Raw genomic sequence first — 10,866 nt, 5'->3', positions numbered from 1 at the left:
GATTGGGCTCGCGGGAGTGAGTCTTGCATATAGGAGAATAGGTAATATAGAGTGGGTAGCCGGAACTGAACCCGCATCATTAGCTTAGAATGTTAGGGGCCTCATTTTCTTTTTTTTTTATTATATCTGAATTGTTAGGTCTCTATGGGTTTCTTCTTTAGTTGTATGCATGCGCTTCTAAATTGAATTGAACATACTCTTTTTAAAATGTTGTTGCTTCTTTTGAGTTTTCATACATACTCTATTTTTATGGATATGAGCATACAAAATGGCTTATATCAACGACGTATAGCGTATGTATTATTGAAAATTAGATAACCTGTGTTGGAGCTTTTTCTTCAAATAGTTTGAAATTTAAAAGAAATTCAAATAAGGAGTAGATGGCTTTTATTTTAAAATCTAAAATTCAAAATTAGATAGTTTAACCACTACATTCTCCTTTAAAATATCCCTCTTTATTTATAATAGTCTAAGATAAAAAGATAAAAAGATAAAAAGAAAAAGCTTGCTTGCAGAGTGAGCAACTCAAGTGGATAGTTTTTATTTTAAAAATTCGAGTTCAGAATTAGATAGTTTAATTATCAAACTCTCCTTTGTAATGTCCATCCTTTTTTATAATATTTAAAAATAAAAAATGATATTAGAAAAGTAAATGTGGTTTTTAAATATCCATAAAATAATCTTAAGAATCCAAATATTTATTCCTGGAAAATCTTAAGTACCAATTAGAATTTCGGATAAAGTCGAGAAAATTTGAGATAATATTTTGGGTAAATTTTGTAAATGGTTTTTTTAAATTTTTTGCAGACAGAGAGAATATTTTTGTAATAGTATTTTTTTAATTTTATAGATCTTTACATGATATATGTTTTTTATGTCTCTTGTGTTTTATTAATATATTTTAAAGAGAGGCATTGGTGAACCAATAATCCCTCTTTATTAAAATAAGCAAAGACAAGTGTTATAGGGTGTCCCCTATTTCTTACAAATATGCTATCCCGAGAACAGACTCAGTCGAGCCGGCTTCATTCCCAAAGGCGGACTTAGTCGAGCAAAAGATTGCTACTCAGCGATCAGCCGACACTTCCTCCGAGGGCAACTCAGAACATTATTTCTTAGCATTATTTTACCATTTATGATCATCATTACGACTCCACGTCACTCGCCGACAAGCCTCGACGGCTGCAGGATCCCCACACCACAGAAGTGACTCCACGTCACTCTCCGACAAGCCTCGATGGCTGCAGGATCCTCATACCACAGAAGTGACTCCATGTCACTCGCCGACAAGCCTCGACGGTTGCAGGATCCCCATACTACAGAAGTGACTCCACGTCACTCGCTGATAAGCCTTAACGGCTGCTGATTCCCCATGTCATTGAAGTGACCTCCCATCACTCACCAATCGATACGTATCGGGCAGAGGGTGACTCAGCCTTCGGCTCGCCCCTCGCCATCATCATAAACCGCATTCTCACTAAATGCCTATTCTGCCCTTGGCTTCCTCTATAAATACATACGCTATTCGTTATGAAAAGAGGTTGGATTTCCTTACTACCTGAAAACTCTCTAGACACATATTAGAAGAACACACCGTTCTTCCTTCACCTCACCCAAGTCCACCAACTGATTTGACCGTCGGAGGTACCACAGGGAAAACATGCCTCGTACTCTCACGATTCTTATGTGTGCAGGTGATCCGTCCACCTTGAGCTCTGAGAACCAGGCATAAAGTCGAAGAAGGAAAGTGCCCCCCCCCCTCGATAGTTCAACCTCTCGACGATCCAGCAACTCTGCGACTTCAACTGACTGTGTGATATCAGACATCAACAACAGGATATTAAATTGATAGATAAGGAAAAATTTGACCAATTCATCAATAATATTTTAAGAGGAAGATTAATCCATCAATTTTAAATTTAATTTGGCACGTGTATAATTTTACACATATGATTTTAGAGTTAATTTTAGAAACCTCCCTCAACTATGATGGATGTCTCAAAAAACCACCCTCAAATATTTTAATTTGAGAAAATCCCCTCAAGTTTGGGCATATTATAGATAACCCTACTTGACTTTAAAAATTAGAGAAAATCACATCCAACTACGGGGTGTCTCACAAAACATCCATAGTCTTTTACATTTTACTTACCAAACCCCTCGACGTTATTTCAAAATGTAAAATAATCAAAACACCATTTTGCAACCTATTCAATTATGAAGAAACCACTAACCAGTGAAAAAAGAAAGATTTTCATCAATTTATAATGCTTTCCTCCACTTTCTCTTATCCTAAAGATATTAGAGTAAATTTTTTATGATTGATGAGTATTTTAGTCTTTGCTCGGTCACCTACATGTCATGAGACATGCTAGCTACCTAACAACGGTAGCTTTTAAGGTATGAAGTGAGAATATTTTATGGGTGGTTTCTTGAATTTCTAGACTTGACGGATGTCATCTATAATTAAAAAAAAGTTCGGAGTGCTATCTAAAATTTTCTTGGTTAAGGGGGTTATTTATAATATACTCAAACTTGAGGGAATTTTCTCAAATTAAAATAGTTGAGGGGATTATCTAAGACACCCCCAAAGTTAAATGGGTTATTTAAAATTAACCTGTGATTTTATGTAGAGAGGATTTCTACATGAGTTTATTTTCCTCTGATTTCTATATTTTAATATATAATTATGAGAATTTTTTTAATAATGGATGGTTATAGTTTAATAAGGATTGCAAAATATTTAATTATTACAAATTTCTAATTAAGGATACTTTTAATTTGATGAGGATTTTTAGGTTAATATATGATTAGGTGTCCACGTGACATTTTCTGATAAAATAGAGAGACACATGAGTGCTGACACATGTTTGTTTTTTTTGCCTTAATGACTACCGACACATGTCAATTTTTTATGTCACATGTTAGTTTTTGTGCCTTAATGACTACTAACGCATGTTAATTTTTTACCATTTAAGAGTTCCACTAATTTCTCTTTATATATAAGGGCGGGAGGTACTACAACTCTCAAACTACTTTGGTACTACCACATATTTGTTAGTGGTAGTACCGAATTAGTATATAATTGTAGTGTAGTTCGAATTTGCTTAAATTAAATGTACTCATAGAAATTTTTATGATGATTGGAACACTATAGTTGTCAAACGCTCCCTAGTTAAGAAGCGGTTAAGAAGCATTAACCGCGTCGTTGTTATGTATTGGAGAAGATTCACTACAACAAACATTGTATATGTCCACACTTATTTTATGACACATATAAAAATATCATTTTATTTATAAAGAATTAAACAATAGAGACACCAATAAAATGTGTGACAAATCACGACACATATTTGTGTCATTAGATATACAATTAAATATAAGTGAAAAAAGACTAATATGTGAACATGGATTGTGAGAGGATATACTGATTTTCTTAAATAATAAATCTTAAACATTAAATATGATGATGACTAAATACTTATGATAATATATAAGTTAAAAAACTTTTTTGTTAAATGTGCTTTGATGAGAATAATCCTAGGATGGGTGACCCTCTAGAAAGTTATAGTATTCATTGGTCGTACTCTTTATATTTTTATGGTCTAAACATAATTATGTATCACCACTTTTGACACATGCATGTGTTAAGAGTTTTGTGACACATGTATGCGTCACCACTTTCGACATATATATGTGCTGTGAGTTTTGCGACAGATTGTACATGTGTAGGAAAACCCTCTCGGAAGTTATAGTATTAATTGGTTGTACGCTTTATATTTTCATGGTCTAAACACAATTATGTATCACCACTCTTGACACATGCATGTGTCAAGAGTTTTGTGACACATGTATGTGTCACCACTTTCGACATATATATGTGCTGTGAGTTTTGCGACACATTCGTACATGTGTAGGAAAACACTCTCCACACATACTCTAACCACACTTTTGATATGTATTGCGCTCCATATTTGTGATACAAAAATGTATCACGCAGAGGCAAAAAATGTATCATAATTTACAACTTTTGTGGTAGTGATTACGACTGGTATCAGACAATAAGCCAAAGTTGAATAAACAATCTATCTAGAAGAATTTAAAAAAGCGAGAGATAATTTTTTTTGTCGTATATTTCTTCACAATAATGTGCAAAAATCATGCACTTCTCGGAAACATCTTGAATGGTAGGTGAAGTCTTATTGGCAGCTACTTATAGCTAAGGGTGTCCATCCGGGCAAAACGAGAACCCGGACCCGGGCCGGGTTCCAGGCCGGCCCGATTTTTTTGTTTTTCAAAATTTTTTCATCTCTTTAAAATTTCAATAATACATAAAAAAGTACACAAAATGTTAATAAAAACAATAATATTATTAATCACTTGAAATTACATAAATTACAAATACAAAAAACTTTAAAAATGACAGATGATAAAAATAACTTCTTTATTAATAACCAGTGAATCATTTACAAGTATAAATTTATTTTGGAATTCGTCGCATGACAATAGATGAGTACATCCCAACTAGGTTGGCATCTACTCACCTATATCACTATTATTTGTAACTGTTTCCAAAATAATTCATTACAAATTTTTAGCTAAGAAATAAAAATTACAATTTGATGAATATTGTTTAGTCTTTATATCTATCTGCTAGTCTCAACTCTTCAAATTTATCTTCAATACCAGCCATCCGATGGATGCCTTGCGTTCTCTTCTCGTACCTTCACCAATATTGTAAGCACATCACCGCCTCTACAGTATACGAATCTAACGATGTCCTGTGATCATCGATCAAATGTCCTGTTGTGCTAAAGACGGATTCCGAAGCTACCGTCGAAACTTGCACTGTTAGTAAGTCACGAACCATGATGGAAAGTATATAAGGTGTGAAACTGTTCCATATACTTTCCACCATTTCGAAATATCTAAATTATTATTTTGACATTTAACTAAAGAAGCAATTAAATATTGATCAATTTCAGAAATCTCCAATGATGATCCAAGTTCAGATCTACAAGTTAGCTCAGCTACCATTGCATACCTATCAAAACTTACACTTTTACCCCGATTTGAGCTTGAAGAAGTCAAATATGTAGACTGCTGTGTAGCTACACCATATTTAGCTGCATACTCATCATATAAGCTTTGAAAATAATTTCTAATAGTATTATGATGAGTAGTAACAGTAGTGATGCTACCATCACCAGTGTCTATATGATGAGTAGTAGCAGTAGTGATGCTATCATCATGAGTGTCTATTATCTGTCCACCATACAAGGAATGTAACAAACTTCAAAGGCTAATATCCTTCAATTGCGGATCAATAAGAACACCCAAACAAAAAATAATAGGAATAAGCCTAAAATACTTATTAAATTTACTTTCCATTTGAAAAATCATACTTCAAAAATAATCACCCGTACGATATTTATTATTATTTTTTGAATATTTAAAATTTGTAAAGCAACTAAAGTAATTGTTGGATAATAACAGCCAGATAATAACATCGTAGCATTATAAAAAACTTGTAGCATATCTTTTAAATTACTTATAACTGTCCATTCATTTTCAGTAATTCTAAACATGCTACCAGAACTAGAACTAGAAGCATAAAAAGCAATAAAATTATTTATAATTTATTTATATTCTATTGCTACACTTAACATTGCATAAGTGGAATTTCACTTATGGTCAACATATTTTGGAATCAATCTGGGTTTTATATTTTTTCTTTTACAGAATTATTTCCATCTTCTAATTCTTTATTCAGAAGCATTATGCATATAAGTTACCGTCCTAACCTTTTCTATCATGGGTTTAATTTCAGTAAATGTACTTTGAACAATTAAATTTAAAATATAACATATACATCTAATATGAAAAAGATCACTATGACATGACTGTTTGATAAAATCAACAGCTACATTATTTTTACTTGTATTATCTAGTGAAAGGGAAAATATTCTTTCTGAAATTTCTAAGTTTAAAAGTTCTTCAATTATTAAATTTGCAACATTAATATCAGTATGTGACTATTTAATTGCATTAAATAAAATAACTCTTTTAAACATTTGCAAATTTTCATTAATCCAGTATTCTGTAATACATAAATAATCAGTTTGTGTTTTAGATATCCAAATATTAGAAGTTAAAAAAAATTTACAGTTTAAACTTTAAAAATAAGAAATTATTTTTCATTGTTCCTCCTGATAATGTTTTAAAATATCACGTTGGCAAGTTTGACGAGAATTTTTTTTAAATGCGGGGTAAAAACCATTTGTAAATAAATCTTTAAATTCATCATCTTCTACTAATTTAAAAGGAAGATTCTTAAGAATGATAAACCTGATGACGCATTTCCTGGCACGAGCTGCGTCATAATTCTAACTACCGAGACTACCAGAAGATGAGGATTGCGAGATCATAGATTGTCGAATATCTACCAGAAGATGAGGATTGCGAGATCATAGATTGTCGAATATCACCTTGAGGCGTCTGGCCTTTGTTGTGTTTATCTAAATGGCGTTTGAGGTGGTTGGTGCCGCTCTTATGATGAGCTTGGAAAATCTTTCCGCACAACGCACACTTAGCCTTTTGGGTGATGATCCTACCGTGTTCATCCTTGGTGATATCTATCTTCTCGAAAAAAATTCTACACATCGGATCTCGGTCTTTTAGGAGCTCTCGGTGTAGAATTGTCGCCACCGGATTCGGGATCAATATCGGTAGGATCGGTAGGAGTAGCTGTAGTAGGACTCATTTCGGGAGTGAGGTTTTGCTCTTCATAATCAGATCCGGAAGCCATTTGATTGAAGAATTAGAGAGGTAAAGCGATTATTAGAGAGTATAAAGGAGTATAAGAGTATATAAGAGTGTATAAGAGAGAAGTAAATGTGTTTTGGATGAGGAAAACAAATAAAACCCCTCTCTATTTAGCAGCCCACTAAAAAAATGACCAAAATACCCTCATTTTTACCGTTTTTTGATCGTTTTTGGGGGCAAAACGGCCAAAACGCCAAAATGACCGTTATGACCGGGCCGGGCCCGGGCAGGCAAGCCAAATGGACAGCCCTACTTATAGCCCAGAGGGGGGAAAAAAGAAAATAGGAAAAAGCTCTAAAATCAACTTGCTTTCTCATACGGAAATTATGAGATTGCAAACCTTAACGTGCCGAAAGCTTACCTAACTAGTTTAAGAATATACAACTCCCCTTCTGCTGTGCTCAAGATATGAATGAATATGCATCAACCATAAACAATACTGAGGCATAACATATACACAACATATATGCATGTTTTCTATAATATCATGTTGGGGATTCGAAACAATCAATCGAACCCTTGCCCTTCCGGACCTTGTGTTGAAAGTAGGAAAGTAGGAATAAACCACAAATAAAGATCTAACCTTGTAAAAACAGTAAAAGAGACGAACACACAGATTTAACGAGGTTCGGCAACGTGCCTACGTCCTCGGGAGCCACACCACACAATCTTTCTATTAATTGAAGAAGAAAATACAAGCTCTCAAACAAGGGGTAAATCTCTCTGAGATTCTCACTCTCTTTGCAGCCAAAAAGCTCTCTTTTTGATGTCTTACAAACCCTAAAAAACGTTTGGGTATTTATAGAATCCTGAAACAAAACAGAGTCCCAAACAGTTTAGGAAACTGTCTGGGCGATTCGCGGTCGACCGCCATGCCAAGGCCGGTCGACCGGCCAGAGAAAAATGTGTTTACAGGGTCCTGTGCACATTTGCGGTCGACCGCAGCGGCCACGCCGGTCGACCGACCAGAGCGAAAACTTCTTCTCAGTCTCCTGCAGTGCACGCGGTCGACCGGCTCTGCCACTGCGGTCGACCGCACAGTCTTCTGACTGTTTTCTTCGTCTTTTCGATTGCAGCTTTGGGTCTACACACTTAGACTAACAATCTCCCACTTGGAGACCAAAGCGCCATCAATGAGCTCACCCGAACTCTCCCCTTCTTCGCATGTATCTTTTCCCCCGAAAAATTCTTTCTTCAATCAACATCCCGACGATCGCGCCGATCCTCGTAGTGTGGCTCCGCCTTCGTCTTCTACTCGTGAAGGCCAACTGAAGTTGCGCACAACTCCAGTTTCTCAATGGTGACTGCCTTCGTCAACATGTCCGCCGGATTTTGACTCCCCAAAATCTTCATTAAGTGCAACTTTCCGTCCTCGATCAGCGAGCGTATAAAATGGTATTTAACGTCGATGTGCTTCGTTCTGGCATGATATACTGGATTCTTGGCAAGATGTATAGCGCTCTGGCTATCACAATAAAGAACTCCTCTCCCTTGCTTCAGATCCAACTCTTCCAAGCACCCGTTCAACCAGATCATCTCCTTACTTGCTTTAGTCACCGCGACATACTCAGCCTCGGTTGTAGACAAAGTCACAATCTTCTGCAGACGTGAGACCCAGCTCACTGCTGTCGACGCTAAGGTATAAACATACCCCGTGGTGCTTCGCCTCGTATCATGATCACCGGCGAAGTCCGCATCCACGTATCCCTGCAGCACCAACTCCTTCCTCCTGAAACATAGTGGCTTGTTCGTTGTTCCCCTCAAGTACCGCATTATCCACTTTACGGCCTCCCAATGTTGCTTTTCCTGGATTGCTTGCAAATCTGCTCACAACTCCCACTGCATGGGCGATGTCCGGCCTCGTGCAAACCATCGCGTACATGAGACTCCCAATGGCTGAAGAATATGGCACCCTGCTCATATGCTCTCTATCTGCATCTGTCTTAGGCGATTGCTCCTCAGATAACTTGAACTGACTTCCAAGGGGTGTGCTAACAACTTTAGCATTCTGCATGTTGAACCTCTGAAGTACCTTCTCAATGTATTCAGCTTGGCTCAAACTCAATGTCCCTTCAGCTTCATCCCTACTGATTCGCATCCCTAGAATCTGCTTCGCTGCACCCAGATCCTTCATTGCAAATTCCTTTGCTAGCTGCCTCTTCAAACTGTTTATCTCTTCTAAACACGGTCCTGCTACCAACATGTCATCAACATATAATAACAAAATAATGAAGCTGGACTCGAACCTTTTGAAATAACAGCAATGATCCGAATTGCATCTTCTGTAGCCATTGTTCTGCATGAAGTTATCAAACTTCTTATACCACTGTCTCGGAGCCTGTTTCAAACCATATAAGCTCTTCTTGAGCTTGCACACCATCTCTTCCTTTCCTTCTTCAATGAAGCCAACAGGCTGCTTCATGTAGATTTCTTCATCCAAGTCACCATGAAGAAAGGCAGTCTTCACATCTAACTGCTCAAGGAAGAGGTCTTCTGCAGCTACCAAACTCAACACCACTCTGATGGTTGTGAGTTTCACAACAGGGGAAAATATCTCCGTGTAGTCCACTCCTTCCCGCTGTTGAAACCCTTTCACTACTAATCTGGCCTTGAATCTCTTGCTTCCATCACTCTCCTGCTTGACCCGGTAGACCCATTTATTGTGCAAGGCTTTCTTCTGTGCAGGTAGCTGGGCTAACTCCCATGTCTCATTAGTGAGTAGAGAATCCATCTCCTCCTGCATCGCATGCTCCCACTGCTGAGATTCACTCACTTGCACTGCCTCTTCATAACACTCCGGCTCTCCGCTATCTGTTAAGAGTAGATAATCAAGTGACGAGAGGTATTTGGGATTTGGTTTGGGTACCCTAGATGACCTCCTAGGCTCCACGCCCTGGGTAGTAGCTTCTGCACCTGTAGTCTCCTCCGTTCTACGGTCAGAACTGACATCGTCGCCCCCATCTGGAAGTTCCTCCAAATCCATGTACTCGGATCCACCTGTATCCGTAGTGCTGCTCCCACTGCTTTGGCTATCCTTGGCATTGTCCCTGTCCTTGTACATCACCTCCTCATTGAATATCACATCCCGGCTCCTGATGATCTTCCTGTTCTTCTCATCCCAAAGGCGATACCCGAACTCATCAATGCCGTATCCAATGAATGTGCACTTCTGTGACTTAGCTTCTAGCTTGTCCCTGACATGGTCACTGATATGAACATAAGCCACGCAACCAAATACCCGCAAGTGTGAGAGATTTATCTTCTTTCCACTCCAAACCTCCTCTGGAATCCCAAAATCTAATGGAACTGATGGCCCGTGATTAATAAGGTATGCTGCCGTATGCACCGCATCCGCCCAAAATGTCTTAGGCAGACCTGCATGTAATCGCATGCTCCGCGCACGCTCTGTCAAGGTCCTGTTCATCCTCTCTGCAATGCCGTTCTGCTGCGGCGTCCCTGGAGTAGTCCTCTCTAAGCGAATCCCATTCGTAGCACAGAACCTCTTGAACTCCTCCAGCTCGTATTCTCCACCATTATCTGATCTCAAGCACTTCACCTTCAGATCTGTCTCGTTCTCGACCATGGCCTTCCACTTCTTGAAGATCTCGAACACCTCTGACTTGTGCTTCATGAAGTAAACCCACACCTTCCTCGAGTGATCGTCGATAAAGGTGACGTAGTATCTCGAACCGCCAAAAGAAGACTGATAATCATATTTTATTACAATTTTATACCCTCATTATCTATTTTACATGAATAAATATACCATTAATAATTATTGTTAGATTAGTTTGCACATAATTGAATGAAAATATAAATAAATATTATTAAATGTAAAAACCCCTCAAAAATCTCTCTTCTCTATTTTGTAGTATTTAGAAGCCTAAAGAGCATGAAGCCCATCAAGCAAGTGAAGAAAATGATCAATTGAAGCCAAAAGCCAAAATGTCCAAAAGAAGCAAAATCCTCTTTATTCTCAAATGAGCTTGGATGCAAATAGTGGAATGAGATGGACTTGAATGCAAAGTCCACATAACCAAA

The sequence above is a fragment of the Asparagus officinalis genome, chromosome 1, assembly GCF_001876935.1.
Source record: "Asparagus officinalis chromosome 1, Aspof.V1, whole genome shotgun sequence".
Lineage (NCBI taxonomy): Eukaryota > Viridiplantae > Streptophyta > Magnoliopsida > Asparagales > Asparagaceae > Asparagus > Asparagus officinalis.
Note: the sequence above shows the minus strand (reverse complement) of the source record.